Genomic DNA, 21151 nt, shown 5'->3' with positions numbered 1-21151 from the left:
ATAGTGTCTCATCGACACACAGTCAGAATATCCTGAACACTTCCAATCCTATGGCATGCCAACTATATCGACTTAGCCCGATTAATCGTTAATAGGGTATTTAAATCATTTCATTTTAATACGTAAACAGTAACAATTTTCTATCAAAGTATTTATCATACATACTAATCAATTAAAAAATAACAATTACATTTATTAAATTATTAAGAATAGTTTATAGAAATACAAACTGAAATTCTCGAGCTTACTCGATATCCTCGTTCACTTTCTCCTTTCCCTTTTTCAATGACATTTTCGGTGCTACGTTGGTTACATAAAATTTAACATTTACAATTATCAATGTATGTTATTCTTCTATTTTTTTTTCCATCTAACTTTTACATAAATTCCAATTTAGTCCTTCCACCATAACCATTCTTTCTCTTTAAATAAATCTCATATTTTTCATTTAATACCTACTTTAAACAAGTTTCAACTCTTATTATTCAATATAAAACATCAATTATACAATTTAAACAATTTAGTCCCTACTATAACAAAACTTATATCTCTCTTTACAATTTAATCCTTCTTCCACTTCTAACTTGAATTTTCTATCATTTTATCTCATAATTTACTCAATAATTCAACTTAATCAACATCTAAAAATTCACTATCTTCCTAAATTTCAACATAATTCAAGTAGGGCTTTGTTCCAAGATTCCAAAAACACCAAAATTACAAGAAAATGGATCAAATTGACTTACCAATCAAGCTGGAAATCTTAAAACCCTAATTTTCCCTTTTCTTTTTCTTTTCCTTTTTCTGTCTTTATTTCCTTGCTCATTCGTGCCTTTCTTTTTCTTTTTTTTATTTCTTTTATTCATTCTTCATTAAATTAATATATTATAATTATATAATTTAATGTAATTTACTTTTTATAATTATTTACTTATATAATAAGTAAATTCATATATATACATACATTTGTACCAATTAAAATATTACATATGTATTTTTACTTACCACCCACTTGTCACTTAAGGTTTATTTGCTAACTTAGTCCCTTGGCTTTTTTATAGTTTATAATTAAACTTTCACACTTTATTCAATCTAGTCCTTTCACTAAATTAGCCTTAATTAAACCAAATTTTTTTAATTAAAATCTAATTAACCTCTCGCTTAACTTCGTAATATTTCAAACAAATATTTACAAATCTCATTTTCAAAATCGAAGACCCAAGAATTCACTTTTTCGATGATGTTAAAATTTGGGTCGTTACATTTCTCCCCCTTAATAAATTTCGTCCTCGAAATTTACCTGAAAGGAGATGGGAGTATTGTGATCTCATTGTATCTTCCGGTTCCCATGTTGCTTCTTCAATATTATGACTTCTCCATAACACTTTTGTAATATCCTGAATTAGGGCTTAATCGGAATAGTGGTTTCGTCACCAAAAATACTAGATATAAATAATTATTTTACAATGATTTTGATGTTTATGATATGATTGCATGATTGTATGAAAATTTCGTGATGAAATTCTATGCCTAAAGTGCTTAAATTGAAAGTAGGGACTAAATCGAATAAGTTGCAAAACTTGCATTCTAGAAGTTTTTAGTATGAAATTGTTTTGGAATATTAATGAGGAGGTCTTAAATAGAAATTTGACCAATTTTAAGTTCATGGACAAAATTAGGACATGGAAGGAATTTTTGGAAAGTTTAGTAGTAAGGGTATTTTGGTCATTTAGTTATTAAAATGAATTAAAAACAAAATTAAAAGCCAATTTTTGTCCATCTTCTTCATTAGGCCGAAATTTCAAGGGTTCTCCATAGCTAGGGTTTGTTTCAAGCTTCCAAGCTCCATAGTAAGTGATTCCAAGCCCGCTTTTAATGTTCTTTACGTTTTTGGAATCCCGGAAGCTCGATTAAGCTTATGCTAGCAATAATTCAACCTAGGGTTTATATTTGGAAAAATACCCATAGGTGAAATTTGTGTATTTTGATGTTTTATGATAGAATATGGGGTTTTAAATTATGTTAGACAACTTGTGCTACTCGGTTTTAGTGAAAACGAGTAAAAGGGCTTAATCGGCAAAAATACCTAATATTCACAAGTATATGTTAAAGAGAGAATTTGATGTTGCCATAGAAGGAAAAGTGATCAGCATGTTATAAAACATAAGAATAAGGAATAAAGTTTAATTCCGAGCCTAGGGAAAAAGTGTAATTATGCAAAAGTTTAGGGCAAAAGTGTAATTTTTTAAAGTTCAGATTAAATGCTGTTTTGATAAATGTATGTATTAAATAAGATTAATTTGGTATTATAGATCAAGAAAACGAGATTCAAGTCGTGATCGAGGAAAAGAAAAATTGTGGACTAAATTGCAAAATCTTTATATTTTGGTACCAAGGTAAGTTCATGTGTAAATAATGTAGCATAAATGTTATTTTAAGTTATTAATGTTAATTATATGATGTGCTGATTTTAATCGTGAAATATTATGCTTTGTGGTTAATGTTGAGTAATATGCAAATTATGTTTACTACTTGATAAATATGAATTGCTACCGAGTATCGGTTCCGATATTCCATGGAAGACGGCAAATGTGAGATCGAGGGAAAAAGCCCGTTTGAACCTTAGGAATAGATTATGATACAAGTGACATGTCACTAGGATGGTTGAGCATCCGAACTCGTTGAGTTGAGTCCGAGTTCACTTATGGATGCAAATGTCTGAACTCGTTGAGTTGAGTCCGAGTTCGTGAGATGTAACTAGGCATCCGAACTCGTTGAGTTGAGTCTGAGTTCATTTATGGATGCGAATGCCCGAGCTCGTTGAGTTGAGTCCGAGTTCACTTAGGGGCGGGTTACATGATTTCTTGATTACATATGTGGCACTTATGTGCAAATTATCCATGTATCCGAGTTATATTCCGATGTGTTCAACGGGTGAAATTTCTAGTGAAATGAAAGAACACTTAAGATGCAAGCGACGTATTGGTAAGAGTTGTGAAATGGACACTTTGGACAGGTATGTTCTTAACCCTCGGGTTGATAATAGATACAACAACGATAAGGTGGTAAGATGATGAATGATGTTTAGAAATATGATATATGTTTTGGTGGTACCATGCTAAAGTTGTTTGGTATATTTGTATTGTTATGTTACTTGTTATTTACATATGAACTTACAAAGCATTTATGCTACTCCTTCCTTTTCATTCACTGTAGTTTTGAACAAGCTGGCTCAGGAATCGGGACAGGTCGAAAGTTTGATCACACTATCCAAAAGACTTTTATCTTGGTAAATGGCTTGTACAACTACTTAAGTATGGCATGTATAGCAATATACCTATTTTGTGTAAATAATTTTATGATATGGCCATGTTTGGTTGAGAAAATGTTTGATATTGATAAGTCATGGTGATGGCTAATTTAGATCATGTTTGATATCATGGAAGTTTAACAGGTTATCTAGTTCATAAAAATTCATGGAAAGATGAAACTTGCCTTAAAACAGAATATTGCTGCAGCAATGACATGAATTTGAAAAATCACTAAAAATAGTATAAATATAAATAAATGATGAGTAAGTTATGAAATTGAAGCTTAATGAGTCTATTTTCATATGGATTGCACAAAACAGGAATATAAATTATATTTTATGAGATATTTAAACTTTTGCGAAACAGGGCCAGAGTGATTTCTGGATCCCCTGTTCTGAATTTAAAAATTCATAATAAATTTTAATAAAATAATTAGAAGTTTTTATTTATATGTACAGATTCCTTATTGAGTCTAGTTTTAATAAAAACAAACCTCATAGTCATTTAAATTTTTTATAGAGATATATCTGATTCGTAATACACAGAGGTCAGAGCAGTCAAACCCTGAAACAGGGGATACTTTAATTAATAAACTGTACTAATTGGCCCAATAAAAAAATTATATAAAAAAATTAGTAAATAGATATATGAGTCTAGATTCAGGGAAAATTTACGGATCTTGATTTCGAGTTTCGTAACTCAAGATATGATTTTTCTTGTAGCTGTGACGTGAGTAGCTAGAAAGCTGTGAATGTAGAAACAAATGATTTGAAGTTCTTAAATTGATAAATTATGTTCTAGAACCCTCAAGCTCGACTCGTGATGGTCTCAAGCGTAAGGCGTATAACTTTTACTAAGGGAACTCGTTTATTGTGTAATTCCTTTACCTCACGTGCTAATATCTTAACCAATTCTTCTTCATAAGACAAATCAGGTTGAATCTCTATATCTTCAGTTGAAATCACATGAGATGGATCTAATCGATATCTTCTTAACATTGAAACATGGAAAACATCATGAATTTTCTGTAATTTAGGAGGTAGAGCTAAATGATATGCCACTAGTCCAATTCTTTCTATAATCTCATACAGTCCTATATATCGTGGACTCAATTTACCCTTCCGACCAAATCTCAAGATTTTCTTCCAAGGAGAGACTTTAAGAAATACTTTGTCTACAACTAAGTATTTAATGTCCTGTCAATTCAGATCTGCATACGATTTCTACCTGTCAAAAGCTGCTTTCAATCTTTCTCAAATCTTTCTAACAGTGCTTTTCGTTTCTTAAATCAACTCTAGACAAACCACTTTTCTTTCATTTAGTTCCATCCAACACACTGGTGATCGACATCTCCGACCATACAAAACTTCATACGGTGCCATTTGAATACTTTATTGGTAACTATTATTATATACAAATTCAGCTAGCGGTAAATAACGTTCCTAACTAGATTCAAAGTCAATCATGCAGGCTCGGAGCATGTCTTCCAAAATCTGTATTACCCGTTCAGATTGTCCGTCAGTTTGCGGATGAAAACCTATACTAAAATGAAGTTGAGTACCAAGAGACTCATGTAATTGCTTCCAAAACCTCAACGTAAACCGTGGATCTCTGTCAGAAATTATTGATTCTAGAATACTGTCTAACCTTACAATTTCTCGAATATACACCTCCGCAAGTTTCTATAGTGACCAGTTAGTTCTGACGGCTATAAAATGAGCTAATTTCGTAAGTCAGTCAACAATTACCCAGATAGCATTCTTTTTACTCGTAGACAGTGGCAACCCAGTTACAAAATCCATTATTATTCGGTCCTATTTCCATTCAGGAATACTAATAGGCTGAAGCAACCCTGTCGAAACTTTATGTTCTGCCTTTACCCGTTAACAAGTCAAACATTTAGCTACATATTCAATTATATCCTTTTTCATTCCCGAGCACCAATAAAATTCTCGTAAATTACGATACATTTTCATGCCTCCGGGATGTAAGGAAAATTGACCATTGTGAGCTTCTCGAATAATTAATTCATTTATCTTAGAAGTAGTTGGAATACAGAGCCGATTCTGAAATCTCAAATAATCAGTTTCGTCAATACTAAACTTGCCTGTTGTACTGTTTTGTACCATCTCTATTTTCTTCATTAATTTGTCATCTTTCAACTATGCTGATCTAATCTGAACAAACATTACTGGTTTTACTCTTAATTTGACCAAGAGTCCTCCATCATCAATAATACTGAGCTGTGCAAACATCGCTCTCAGTTCTATTGCAGCTTTTCTACTCAGTGCATCAGCTACAACATTAGCTTTACCTAGGTGATAATCTATGACACAGTCATAATCTTTCAAAAGCTCTATCTATAGTCTTTGCCTCAGGTTCAGTTCCTTTTGAGAAAGCGGGTATTTCAGACTTTTATAATCAGTATAAATATAGCACTTTTCACCGTATAGGTAATGTCTCCAAATTTTCAAGGCAAATATCACAGTTGCTAATTCTAGATCATGTGTCAGATAATTGGGTTCATGCGGTTTCATTTGTCGTGAAGCATAAGAAATTACTTTTCCGTTTTGCATTAGTACACACCCGAGACCATTTAAAGAAGCATCACTGTACACAACGAAATCTTTTCCCGACTCTAGCAAAGTCAATACTGGTGCCTCTGTCAACATTTGCTTCAACATTTCAAAACTTTTCAGACACTGCTCACCCAAACAAGCAGAACATTCTTTTGTAGTAACTTTGTCATCGATAAAGCTACTTTTGAAAATCCATTCACAAACCTTCGATAATATCCGGCCAACCCAAGGAAACTACGTACCTCTGACACATTTCTGGGAACTTTCCACTAAAGTATGGCTTCAATCTTCTTTGGATCTACTCTTATCCCATCTTCTGATACTACATGACCAAGGAATACAACCTTTGTTAACCAAAACTCACACTTACTCAATTTCCCATATAATTATTTCTTTCGTAATATTTGCAAAACAATTCGAAGATGCTCCTCATGTTCAGTTTCAGACTTCGAATATACTAAAATATCATCAATAAAAACTACTACAAACTGTTCCAAAATACTGTTGGAAAATCCGATTCATAAGATCCATAAAAGTAGCTGGAGCATTTGTTAATCCAAATGGCATCACCAAGAATTCATAGTGCCCATACCGTGTACGGAATGTTGACTTCGGAACATCACTCTTATTTACCTTCAACTGATAATATCCCGACCACAAATCAATTTGTGAAAATACAGAAGCTCCTTTTAGTTGATCAAATAGATCATCAATGCGAGGTAACGGGTATTTATTCTTGATAGTCACCTTATTCAACTATCGATAATCAATACACAACCGCATCGAACCATCTTTCTTTTTAACGAATAACACTGGAGCTCCCCATGGTTAAGGACTAGGTCGTATAAAACCTCGATCTAACAAGTCTTACAATTGTATCTTCAATTCCTTCAACTCATTAGGTGACATTCGATATGGAGGTATTGAAACTGGATCTGTACCCAAGTATACTTCAATCACAAATTCAACTTCCCGATCAGGAGGTAATCTAGGAAATTCTTCAGGAAACATATCAAGAAATTCACATATAGTTCAAATTTTACTGCATTGACTCTCAACTGAATCAGAATTAATAACATATGCTAAAAAAGCAGTACATCCCTGATTAAGAAGCTTACTAGCTTTAATTGCTGAAATAACACGAATAGTCCTACTGGTCCGAATACCCTTTACTTCAATTCGATCACCATTTTCATTCTGAACAATGAATTTCTTTTTATTACAGTCCAAAATTACTCCATGTTCTGACAGCCAATCCATACCCAGTATAATATTAAATTTGCCAAATGGCATAATCAACAGATCAACAAAAAAGATTTTATTCTGAATCATTAATGGACATCTTCGACATATCTGATTCACTAACATAATTTTCCCTAATGGACTAGACACTTCTATCGTTACTTTAGACAATTCAAGTTTTAAGTTTCCCGTCTCAACCAGTTTTGTATTGACATAAGAATGTGATGATCCTGGATCTATTAAAACATAAACGGGTTCTGAATGTAATAAGAATATACATGTTACCACATCATGAGCATCTCCCTCATCTCGAGTTTTTACAACATATGCTCGGGCTAGAGCTCTTACTTCAGATTGTTGTGTAGCATTTTCACTAGTTCTTCTAGTACCTTCTCTAGTAACTGGACCACTTCGACCTGAACCTCGACCTCTAGATGTAGATTCTGATCTTTGAGAAATCGTTGGTGCTACTTTATTAAGCTTCGGCCAGTCCTTTACAAAATGATCAGTGGATCCACATCAGAAACAACCCTCAGTTAACTTTCTACATTCTACCCTATGTCTGTTTCCATAATATTCACATTCTGGAATTTCAGTGTTCTGAGCTGGGCTTCTAATACTGCCAGTAGATATAGTAGTTTGTCTCTTTCGACTTCTGTCTCCTCTTTCTAATCTTGAACTGAATCTTCCACTACCAATAGATTCCTTTGATCGTTTGAATTGCAGATTTGAACTACCAGTTCCAGGACATTTTCCAACTGAACGGGCAGTTTCAAAATTTTTACTCTTCCCCAGTACTTGCTTAATCATTTTAGCTCTTTCTACTAAATCTGCAAACTCTGTAATCCGTAAAGGCATCAATTGTAGTTGTAATTCATCTCGCAGTCCTCTTAGAAATCGCTTACATCTGTCAGCTTCAGTCGGTACAAATTCGGTTGCATATCTACTCAGTCTCAAAAATTCCCGTTCATAATCCACTATGGACATATCTCTCTATTTCAGCACCAAAAACTCCTGTTTCTGGTCTTCCATATATGTCTCTCCCAAATACTTCTTCTGAAATTCCCGTTGAAAGAATTCCCAATTTACTTGTTCTTCCGGTGTATTATGAATCACTGATTCCCACCATATGTAAGCCTCTTCTTGAAACAGAGAAACAACACATACTAAATTTTCCTGTGGTATGCATTCTAATTGCTTTAAAATTCTCTTGGTAGTCTCTAACCAATTTTCAGCTATTTTTGAATCAGTTCTCTTTGATCCTAGAAATCCTGTAGCTCCATACTTTCGCAGTTCCTTAATAAGGGCGCGGCGGGTAGCAGGGGTAGAAGTAGTAACAGGCATACTTCCTACCACTTTTTGAAGAGCTTCAGCAATCATTCTAAATATTTCAGTATTATCCCTTCCAGTATTCGGTGGTTGGTTACATACCGAGTTTACACTTGGGGTTGCAGATTCAGATTCATTTACATCACTTGATTCATCTCTAATGTATATTTCTTGATCGGGACCCTCAATACTTTTGTTAGACATTTTTTACTCACTATAAAACAGAATTAATTTATCAATATATATATAAATCAGCATCCAATCTTGACTCAATTTAACGTAAAAATGGCATGTACCTCTTGACTCCTTTCAATACTTGACTTAATCCTAGAATCGGCTAAACTTGGTTAGCTTTGATACCACTAAATGTAACACCCCTAACCCGTATCTGTCACTGAAATAGAGTTACGAGGCATTACCGGACTTATACACTAACATTTATACAAAATCGAGTCATAAATTAGCATTCTAGATCAATACATTTCAAATTTCACCATAAAGTCCCTAATATGGGTCTACGGGGCCAAATACATGCTTTAGAAGTGGTTCGGGACTAAACTGGCAACTTTGAAAATTTTTCCTTGAAGATATGGACACACGCCCGTGTGGCCTGGGACATGGCCGTGTCGCCAGCCCATGGGCAGATCTGACTTGCAAACTTTTTGGCATCAAAGGGGCACACGGCCTGGGCACACGCCCATGTGGCTAGGTCGTGTGGTATACTGATTTTTCACCATTTTTAAGCCATTTTCACATGTTTTTGACACACGACCGTGCTTAAAACCTGTGTCCTTCCCACGGCCAAAACACACGGTCGTGTCTTTTGCTCGTGTACTATCCTGACTTCAAATTTAAGGATGCGGGGGACACACGGCCTAACAACACACCTATGTGCAAGCTTTGTGTCTCACACGATCTGGTCACACGCTCGTATGTCAAACCGTGTGGGCTCTAAATGAACTTTAAAATTCAAATTTACCAAGCCTGCAAACTTTAAACAACAAGCAATCTAATATTCAAACTTTCAACCAATCCAAAATATGATAAACACACTTAATACTCATTAACCATCATACCTAGACTCACTCTTATATTTAATAACCCTTAAACAAACTACTTCAAAATTTGCACTTAAATACCATTCAATTCAATTCAAAAAGGACTATATTATAACACACTCATTAAATTAATTAACAATCTATTAACATTCTTCACCAACATCACTTATAAACAAAATAACTTCAAAAATAACCTAGGTACATGCCATTTCTCAAGATAAGATACATCACCAAGTATTTGAGTTTGGGAGTTGGCTTGGATGCTGAAACGATATCTACTATGTACCTAACCTATGCACCGAAACAAACCGTACGCTGAGTATACACTCAATGGAATTTCTATAAACTAATGCTTAAAATAATAATAAGCCATGTATGTATATTGTAACTCAAAACTTTTACTTTCATAGTCTTGGTAACTTAATCTCTTGCCTTCATCCTATAGCTCTTAAATATAATTAAGCAATTCTTTATATATATATATATATATATATATATATATATATTTCATGTCGTTCAATACCTTTCAACAATCGTATAATAGTCACAGTCACATAGTTAATAGCAATCAGCCTTCAGTACTTTCATTTACCCCTATTAACATAACTCAGACCTGGACGGATACACGGATCCAACCCACATATCGGGATATTATACAGTGTTTCATCGATCGAAGCCGGAATACACCGTAAAGGTAACAGTAACAGTCAGGTACAAAGTGCCTCTTCAGAATAAATCTGGAATAGTAATAGGAGCCGACACATATAGTGTCTCATCGACACACTCGGAATATCCCTGAACACTTCCAATCCTATGGCATGCCAACTATATCAGACTTAGCCCGACACTGTTAATAGGGTATTTAAATCATTTCATTTTAATACAAAAACAGTAACGATTTACTATCACAGTATTTATCATACATACTAATCAATTAAAAGAAATAACAATTACATTTATTAAATTATTAAGCATAGTTTATAGAAATACAAACTGAAATTCTCGAGCTTACTCGATATCCTCGTTCACTTTCTCCTTTCCCTTTTTCAATGACATTTCCGGTGCTACGTTGCCTACATAAAATTTAACATTTACAATTATCAATGTATGTTATTTAATAACACACTCTTTTATTTTTTCCATCTAACTTTTGCATAAATTCCAATTTAGTCCTTCCACCATAACCATTCTTTCTTTTTAAATAAATCTCATATTTTTCATTTAATACCTACTTTAAACAAGTTTCAACTCTTATTATTCAATATAAAATATCAATTCTACAATTTAAACAATTTAGTCCCTACTATAACAAAACTTATATCTCTCTTTACAATTTAATCCTTCTTCCACTTCTAACTTGAATTTTCTATCATTTTATCTCATAATTTACTCAATAATTCAACTTAATCAACATCTAAAAATTTACTATCTTCCTAAATTTCAACATAATTCAAGTAGGGCTTCGCTCCAAGATTCCAAAAACACCCAAATTACAAGAAAATGGATTAAATTGACTTAGCAATCAAGCTTGAAATCTTAAAACCCTAATTTTCCCTTTTCTTTTTCTTTCTCTTTTTCCTTCTTTCTTTCCCTACTCATTCGTGCCTTTCTTTTTCTTTTTCTTTGTTTTTATTTCTTTTATTCATTCTTTATTAAATTAATATATTATAATTATATAATTTAATATAATTTACTTTTTATAATTATTTACTTATATAATAAGTAAATTCATATATATACATACATTTGTACCAATTAAAATATTACATATGTATTTTTACTTACCACCCACTTGTCTCTTAAGGTTTATTTGTTAACTTAGTCCCTTAGCTTTTCTATACTTTATAATTAAACTTTCACACGTTATTCAATCTAGTCCTTTCACTAAATTACCCTTAATTAAACTAAATTTGTTTAATTAAAATCTAATTAACCTCTCACTTAACTTCGTAAATATTTCTAATAAATATTTACGAATCTCATTTTTAGAATCGAAGACCCGAAAATTCACTTTTTCGATGACCTTAAAATTTGGGTTGTTACAATAGTACAGACTCAGCTCAGGAGGATCTAAAGAAGGTTGCAATCTCACGTCGCATATACCCAAAGAACTCGCAGGAAGTACAACATGCTCCATAGGGCACCAAACACGTGTCTAACAGGTACAGAGTTCTTCCAGAGCACTGGTCCTAGGAGCAGAACAGACCGCGTACTCCGCAAAAACGTGCCCAACAAGCCTGGAGTTTACAGAAAATGTCAATATTAGAGGCAATAAAGTCTAGACAAAATAGTAGGACCCAATCTTGAGCTGTAATAGTATCAGTAATATCATGTATAAATACCCTGATAGTCATGTTAATAAGCGGCAAGCAAAATATTACTCAACAAAAATCTTAATCAAAGTTAATGTAAAAGAAAACCCAAATTATTAGTTTTAATATCCATTTGTATTATAAAGATAGTTGAAACTTCCCTTTTTCCAAACTTTAATGTTTGTGTCTATAACACCCCAAATTTATTAGTTTTGAATTGCTAAATTATATTAAGTAAATTGATTTAGTTCAATAGTTAAGTGATTTGGATGTGTGCTTGAGGTCATGTGTTCAATTCCCTTTCCTTGAATTTTGGATATTTTTATTTCTTCACCTACTTGTCTTGTTAAGGTTATTTTTAATTTTTCAAAAGTTTTTAGTAAGAATGAGTCTATTAGTTCGATGGTTAAACATTCTCCTTTCCCTCGCGACCTAAGTTCAAATCCTATAGTGCCAAAGCATAATTTATTTTTGTTTCCCTCTTGTTGTGCCGTCCAACTCCCCCACTCTTTCCATTCTCTTTACTTTTCATCTTATTTCCATTTTTTACTATCGAGTTTTATTTTTCTCTACTGCCAAATTTGTTTTCACCTTTCACCTCTATTTTCTTTCTTTTCTTGATTTCGATCCATGCCATAATCCAACATAAGCATTCCATTATTCTTTCTCTTTTTTCCATTCCAAACTCTGTTTTGCCATTATTCTTCCATGTTTTGGTGTCAGTTGGTTGTGGTTGAAGTGTTGTATTAAGGTGTTACATTTTGGGTAAGAACGTTGGTATTATTGTTTGTAATGTATTATTCATTTTTTGTTGATTTGGTCTTACGGAGGGTAAGTGATCTTTAAAATTGGTTGTTAGTTCTTAGTTTAATGGTTTTGTTGTACTGATAGGACAAGATTGTGACACATACAACATTCTTCCAGTGAATTAGATGCTATAGGACTACTAACTTTCTGGGTAAGGGAGAAAACGCCCAAGTTTAGGGGTTGTTTTGTTAAGTAATCTAGTGTTGAATGCTTTAATTCGAATTTGATGTGTGTTTTTTAATAGGTTCTATAACACCCCTAACCTGTTACCGTCATCGGATTAGGGTTACGAGGCATTACCAGACAAACAGAATATTTTGGACCAATTCAGAATCACAGATATCATATATCAATAATACAGAAGCATTCAACACCAATTCATTCATCAAAGTGGTCTACGAGACCTAAAACATACATTTAAGGAAAGGTCGAAACTAAACTGAACCTATGCAGAATTTTCAGAACTTAACCAATTTTTCCAAACTATTAAAGTCACACGCCCGTGTGAGTAGGCCGTGTGGCACACACGGGTACTAGACACGCCCATATAAGCCAACCGTGCCAAAAATAGGTCCTATACTGACTTTTACACACAGCCAATAGGCATGCTCGTGTACTACGGCTGTGTGATACTTAACTAGCTATTGACTTTAGCCCACGGCCATATGACACGCTCGTATGTCAAGACTGTGTGATTTTGGGGTGAACACTGCTTTTCTTACACGGCCACAAGGCATGCCCGTGTACCCTGATCGTGTGGCACCAAGCAGGCTTGGTTCAAGCCAATTTGGCACCCCTTTTTGGGTCCAATCCTACAAGCAATAATATACAACATTCATGCCAAAATTTTCAACCAATTCCATGCTTAAGAATGACCAAAACACATTATAACTTAGCACATTACAAACATACACCAAAACTATACACAACTCATCTTGGTTAGCCAACTCCCATGGCATAATATATACACATCAAAACTTATATACATAGACCTTCTAGCCTATACATGCCATACTTTAAAATATTTACACTTTCAAAAGTACCAAAATGTGATCGATAGTGTGGTGACGATACTCGACTATCCCCGAGCCTTCAGTAGATACGATAACTGTAAAACAGACAGTAAACACATAGAGTAAGCTACAAAGAGCTTAGTAAGCCAAATACAATTGGTATAATTACTAAAGCATATATGTACCATTCAACCATATAGATTCATAACCATTTCATAAAATAGTTCATAAACTTAACCATGCTCCTTTGTTTGCATATATGTCATGCTTCATTTCCATACATATTTCACAGAGACAGAGTTTTTCATATTCAGAAATTTAGTACGATACAAACGTACCTGCGTAAATTATACATTTTATATACTCAATCTCAGATTTCATATGCCATCATCAGACGGGTCAGAAACGATTACAGATGCTCATAAACAAGTACAAGGCCGATGTCTCAGACGTGGTCTTACATGTAATTCAATATCGATGCCTCTGTCTAGATAGGGTCTTACACGAAATCAGATACGATGCTGATGTCCCAGACATCGTCTTAAATGTAAATCTCAATCGAGGCCTGTGTCCAAGACACGGTCTTACACGACGTCTCAGATAAATGTCAATTTTGCTTAGGAACATACAGAGTTTTTCAGATATTAACATATTATCATACTTTACTCCAAAGATATACATCAGGCACTCAAGGCCATCCCATACAGATTATAGTTTATATGTGTAGAATTTATTTCAATTAACACGTAATTGTAATTTGACTTACCTCGTACGGATTTCGGATAAAACGAGTCGACTATTCAACTATTTTGGACTTCCCCTGATCTAAGTCCGATTTTCTTTGTTCTTGATCTAATACAATACAAATTTAACCATTCAATCATTCATTTCATTCAATTTAATCCATATACATATATTTAGGGCATTTTACATTTTAGCCCTTATATTTTCACACTTTGACAATTTAGTCCATTTTTCACAAAATCACTAATATGCAAAATTCACCAAGACTATAGCTTGGCTAAATATACATAGCTTCCATACAAGTCCAAATAACATAATTAATTCACAATTTAGTTTTTCAAAACCCCACTTTCACAAATTAGTCCAAATAACTTTATTACATCAAAACTCAAAGACAAAACTTATGAACCATTTACCAAGCCTTCATATTTCATTCAAAAACATCACAAAACTCATGATATCAATAATGGGATTTCATGAAATCTTTAACAGAAACAGAAATTCAAACATGGGTTTTGAAGAACACGAAGCAATGATCATAAAAACGTAGAAATTATCAAAAATCGAACAAATTTCATACCTCAATTTATGCTTGCAAGTGCCGAAACCCTAAAGCTCTTTTTCTTTTATTTTTCCTTTTATTTTCGGCAAAACATCCCCCATTATGAACACATTTCATGTTTTATTTTTATTATAATATACATTAATATGCATTTTCCAATTTTTCCCTTTAATTAACAAATAAAAATTCCATCCACTAGTGTCCATACTTGTCCATGAATTAGAACAATGGTCCAATTGACATGCAACGACCTTTATTTTAAAAGCCAAGCCAAATAGGTGCTTTAGCATCTAGCACTCAACTTTTACACTTTACGCGATTTAATCCTTTTTTCACAATTAAGCATAGAAACAGACAAATTTAATCACAGAAATTTCGCAGATATAAATTCACATTTCACAGACACAGAAAATAATATTAAAATATTTTGCAGACTCAGATTTGTGGTCTCGAAACCACTATTCTGACTAGGTTCAAAATCGGACTGTTACAATTTCCCCTTAGGGATTTTCGGCCCCGAAAATCTTACCGTTAAATAGATTCTAATATTGTCGTCTCATTGAATCTTAAGGCTCCTATGTAGCCTGTTCTACTTTGTGTCTATGCCACAGCACTTTGACTAACGGAATTCTCTTATTACGTAATTCTTTGATTGCATAAGACAGAATACGAATCGGCTTTTCTTCATAAGTCATATCAAAATGGATTTCAATATCAGATGGAGAAATTACATGCAAATGATCAAATCTGTATCGTCGAAGCATCGATACGTGAAATTCATTATGTATCTTTTCTAACTCAGATGGTAGCCTCAATCTATAAGCAACCGAACCAACTCGCTTGGTGATTTCATACAGTCCAATAAACCTCGGACTCAACTTTCCTTTTTTACCAAATCAGAACAGTTTCTTCCATGGAGATACTTTTAGAAACACTTTATCACTGACCTCAAATTTAATATCTTTTCGTTTCAAATCTGCATATGATTTCTAACGATCAGAGGCAGCTTTCAGACTATCTCGGATTACTTTCACTTTCTGTTATGTTTCTTTTATCAGATCAACACCTTAAATCTAATTCTCACTGAGCTCAGACCAATATAACGGAGTTCTAAACTTTCTACCATATAAGGTTTTGTGCGGTGCCATTTTAATGCTCGATTGAAAACTGTTATTATAAGCGAATTCAATCAAAGGTAGATATTATTCCCATGTACCTTCAAACTCGAGAATGCAACATCTCAACATATCCTCAAGTATCTGAATAATCTGTTCAGATTGACCATCCGTTTGCGAATGAAAAGCAGTGCTAAAATGCAATTTCATACCCAGAGCATCTTGCAATTTCTTCCAGAATTGCAATATAAATCTTGGGTCTCTATCAGACACTATCGACAATGGCACACTATGTAATCTCACAATATCAGAAATATACAACTCAGCTAGCTTATCAAGCGAATAATCAAACCGAATTGGAATAAAATAAGCTGATTTCATCAAACGATCAACTACAACCCAAATTGCGTCTTTCTTTTTCAAAAACAGAGGAAAACCCGAAACAAAATCCATGGTCACTCGATCCTATTTCCACTCCGAAATCATAATCAGTTGTAATAACCCAGATGGCACTTGATGTTTAGCTTTAACTGGCTGTCAGGTTAAACATCTCGAAACAAAGTCAGAAATATCTCTTTTCATTCCCGACCACCAATATAATTGTTTCAAATCATTATACATTTTCATACTTCCCGCATGTACAAAAAATCTACTACTGTGAGCTTCACTCAAAATCATCCGAATCAACTCCAGATTTCTTGAAACACAAAGTCTATTTCTGAATCTCAGACAGTCATCATCATCTATTCGGAATTCAGAATCAGAATTACACTGAGTTCGTTTAACTATAATTTCATTATCTCTCTTTTGAGCCTCACAGATCTGTTGTAAAAACAAAGGCCTCGCTTTTAATTCAGCTAAAATTGAACCATTATCTGACAGAACTAAATGAGCATTCATCGCACTCAAAGCAAATAATGATTTTTGACTCAAAGCATCAGCAACCACATTTTCTTTTCCTGGTGATAATCAATCACAAGTTCGTAGTCTTTTAACAACTCTAACCATCTTCTCTGTTGTAAGTTCAAATCTCTTTACGTCATTAAATACTTCAGACTTTTATGATCAGAAAACACGTGACATTTCTCACCAAACAGATAGTGACGCCAGATCTTCAAAGCAAACACAATGGCAGCTAACTCAAGGTCGTGCGTCAGATAGTTCTTCTCTTGTGGCTTCAAATGTTTCGAAGTATAAGCAATAACTTTTCCTTCTTGCATTAAAACACAACCGAGTCCATTCAACAAAGCATCGCTGTAAACAATAAATTCTTTACCCGATTCAGGTTGTACCAATGCTGGAGCTTCATTTAACAGAGCTTTTAACCGATCAAAACTTTTCTGACATTGCTCAGACCATTCAAATTTCATGTTTTTCTGAAGTAATTTTGTCAACGGTGTTGCTATCACAGAGAAATCTTTTACAAATCTTCAATAGTAGCAAGTCCCAGAAAACTATGGACTTCAGATACATTCCTCAGAGGCTTCCAATCCAGAATAGTTGAAATCTTGCTCGGATCAACTCGGATACTGGAAGCTGATATAATATGACTGAGAAAACCAACTTCTCGCAACCAGAATTCACATTTACTAAACTTTGGATACAATTGTTTATCTCACAGAGTATGTAGCACTATTCTTAAATACTTGGCATGTTCAGTTTCATCTCGTGAATAAACCAATATATCATCAATGAATACAACCACAAATTGATCTAAATACGGTCTGAAAATTCTATTCATCAAAGCCATAAAAATAGCAGGTGCTTTCATTAATCCAAAAGGCATAACTAAAAAATTCATAATGCCCGTACCTCATTCTAAAAGTATTTTTCAAAATATCAGAATCCTTTACTCGTAACTGGAAGTAACCCGATCTCAGATCTCTATTAGAAAACAAAGTAGCACTTTTCAACTGATCGAATAAATCATCAATTCTAGGCAGAGGGTATTTGTTCTTTACAGTCACTTTATTAAGCTTACGGTAATCAATACACATTCTCATTGTGCCGTGTTTCTTTTTCACAAACAGAACAAGAGCACCCTATGGTGAAAAGCTTGGTCTAGCAAATCCTCGATCAGTCAATTCTTGTAATTGAGATTTTAACACCCTTAACTCGGCTGGGGCCATTCTATACGGAGCTATTGAAATCGGAGTAGTACTAGGTACTAATTCAATGCCAAACTTGACTTCTCGAATTGGAGGAAAACCAGGTAACTCTTCAGGAAACACATCAGAGAATTCACAGACAACAGGCACTGATTCAACTTTCTTATCATTGATTTTTGAATCTAACACATAAGCTAAGTAGGCTTCACAACCTTTCTTTACATATTTTCGTACTTTCATTGCAGATATCACAATTGGTAGTCCATTCAGATCACTAGACTCAATTCGAATTATCTCATCATTCTTACACCTTAAATCAATGACTTTTCGTTTGCAATTCACAATAGCATCATACAAAGTCAACCAGTCTATTCCCAGAATTATATCAAACTCATCAAAAGGCAAAAGCATTAGATCAGCAGGAAAACAGATATCTTGAATCAATAACAAGCAATTCTTGTTGACTTTATCAACCAAAACTCTTTTGCCTAAGGGGTTCGATACTCTAATTACGAATTCAGTAGACTCTACAGGCAAAGTCTTACTGTGCACTAAATTCATACAAATATAAGAATGCGTTGATCCAGGATCTATCAATACAATCACAGAAGTATCATAGAGAGTAAAAGTACCAGTAATCACGTCTGGTGATGAAGCTTCCTAACGAGTTCGGATAGCATAGGCTCTGGTAGGTGCTCTAGCCTCAGATCTAACAGCAGTATCCCCAGTAGCTCTTTGACCATCACTTGTATTTCTCAAATTTCTGGAAGGTCTACCTTTAGCTGAGGTGTTACTTGGTCTCAGATTCTGTACATTCTCTTGCTCAGCAGGTTCAAAACAATCTCTTACAAAATGATCCAGAGATCCACATCGAAAATAGGCTCGGTCATTCAATCTACAATTTCTCGGATGTCTTTCACCACAGTGTTTACATTCTGGTTTCTCAGATCAGACATTTCCAACACTTGCAACAGAAGTAACAGGAGCTCTGAAATTCGAGTGCAATCTAGCTCGATCTCAGTTTGAATATCTTACATCAGTCTTTGAATAGTTTTGATCATCTCAAAATTTCTTTGACTCAAATTGAAATGTTCTACCCGAAGATTTATTTCTAACATCTCTAGCTTCAAAATCAGCCTTTCTTTTTTCTTTACTTAATTCTTCGGCTTTACAAGCTCGCTCAATGAGTATTACCATTTCTTTAATCTCCAAAATTCCAACTAACAGACGGATATCTTCGTTTAGTCCATCTTCAAACCTTTTGCACATTATTGCTTCATTTGATACACATTCCCGAGCATACTGGCTCAATCTCACAAATTCACGTTCATATTCAGTAACAGACATACAGCCCTGTTTAAACTCGAGAAACTCTTTACGTTTCTGATCAATGAATCTCTGACTGATATATTTCTTCCGGAATTCAGATTGGAAGAAATCCCAAGTAACTTGTTCACTCGGAACCACAGATATTAAAGTTTTCCACCAATGATACAATGTATCTCTCAGAAGCGAAACAGCACATTTAACACATTCCTCAGAATTTAAAGACATTTCATCAAACACTCGTATTGTATTCTCTAACCAGAATTTGGCTCTTTCAGCATAATCATTCGTTGTAGCTCGAAACTCTTCAGCCCCATACTTTCTAATCTTATCAACCGGTGGTCTACTCAACTGTACCAGATTCACTGTGGCATATCAGGAGTTTGAGAAGGATTAACCGGGGGTGGAGGTTGTTGTACAGCTGGATTGGTTCTAATGTATTGTGTGAACCATTCATTCATCATCTGATAGAAGGCTTCCTTAGCCTCACATCACGGCTACTCATAGCCGGTCATGAATCATCTTACACCATCCCTTGCACGGGGGCAGGCGCATTGCTTTCAACATCATCAGGTACGGCTCTATCGGGATCCATTGCTATATAAAAACACATTTCAATGTCAGGATTCATCACACTATCACAGTTTCAGATATATGGCATGTATAGCTAGACTCACATACGCTACGGTAGTCCTAGAACCGACTAAACCATAGCTCTGATACCAATAAAATGTAACACCCCTAACCTGTTACCATCATCGTATTAGGGTTACGAGGTATTACCAGACAGACAGAATATTTTGGACCAATTCAGAATCACAGATATCATATATCAATAATACAGAAGCATTCAACACCAATTCATTCATCAAAGTGGTCTACGAGACATAAAACATACATTTAAGGAAAAGTCAAAACTAAACTGAACCTATTCAGAATTTTCAGAACTTAACCAATTCTTCCAAACTGTTAAAGTCACACGCCTGTGTGAGTAGGCCGTATGGCACACATGGGTACTAGACATGCCCATATAAGCCAACCGTGCCAAAAATAGGTCCTATATTGACTTTTTCACACGGCCAATAGGCACGCCCGTGTACTACAGCCATGTGATACTTAGCTAGCTACTGACTTTAGCCCACGGCCATATGACACGCCCGTGTGTCAAGACTATGTGATTTTTAGGTGAATGCTGCTTTACTTACACGGCCACAAGGTATGCCCGTGTACTATGACCGTGTGGCACCAAGCAGGCTTGGTTCAAGCCAATTTGCCACCCCTTTTTGGGTCTAATCCTACAAGCAATAATATACAACATTCATACCAAAATTTCTAACCAGTTCCATGCTTAAGAATGACCAAACACATTATAACTTAGCACATTACAAACATACACCAAAACTATACACAACTCATCATGGTTAGCCAACTCCCATGGCATAATATATGCACATCAAAACTTATATACATAGACCTTCTAGCCTATACATGCCATACTTTAAAATATTTACACTTTCAAAAGTACCAAAATGTGATCAATAGTATGGTGACAGTCCTCGACTATCCTCGAGCCTTTAATAGCTACGATAACTATAAAATAGACAGTAAACACATAAAGTAAGCTACAAAGAGCTTAGTAAGCCAA

This window comes from Gossypium arboreum, chromosome 8, assembly GCF_025698485.1.
Source record: "Gossypium arboreum isolate Shixiya-1 chromosome 8, ASM2569848v2, whole genome shotgun sequence".
NCBI classification, from domain to species: domain Eukaryota; kingdom Viridiplantae; phylum Streptophyta; class Magnoliopsida; order Malvales; family Malvaceae; genus Gossypium; species Gossypium arboreum.
The sequence above is the reverse complement of the archived record's forward strand: the minus strand, read 5'-3'. Positions refer to the sequence as shown.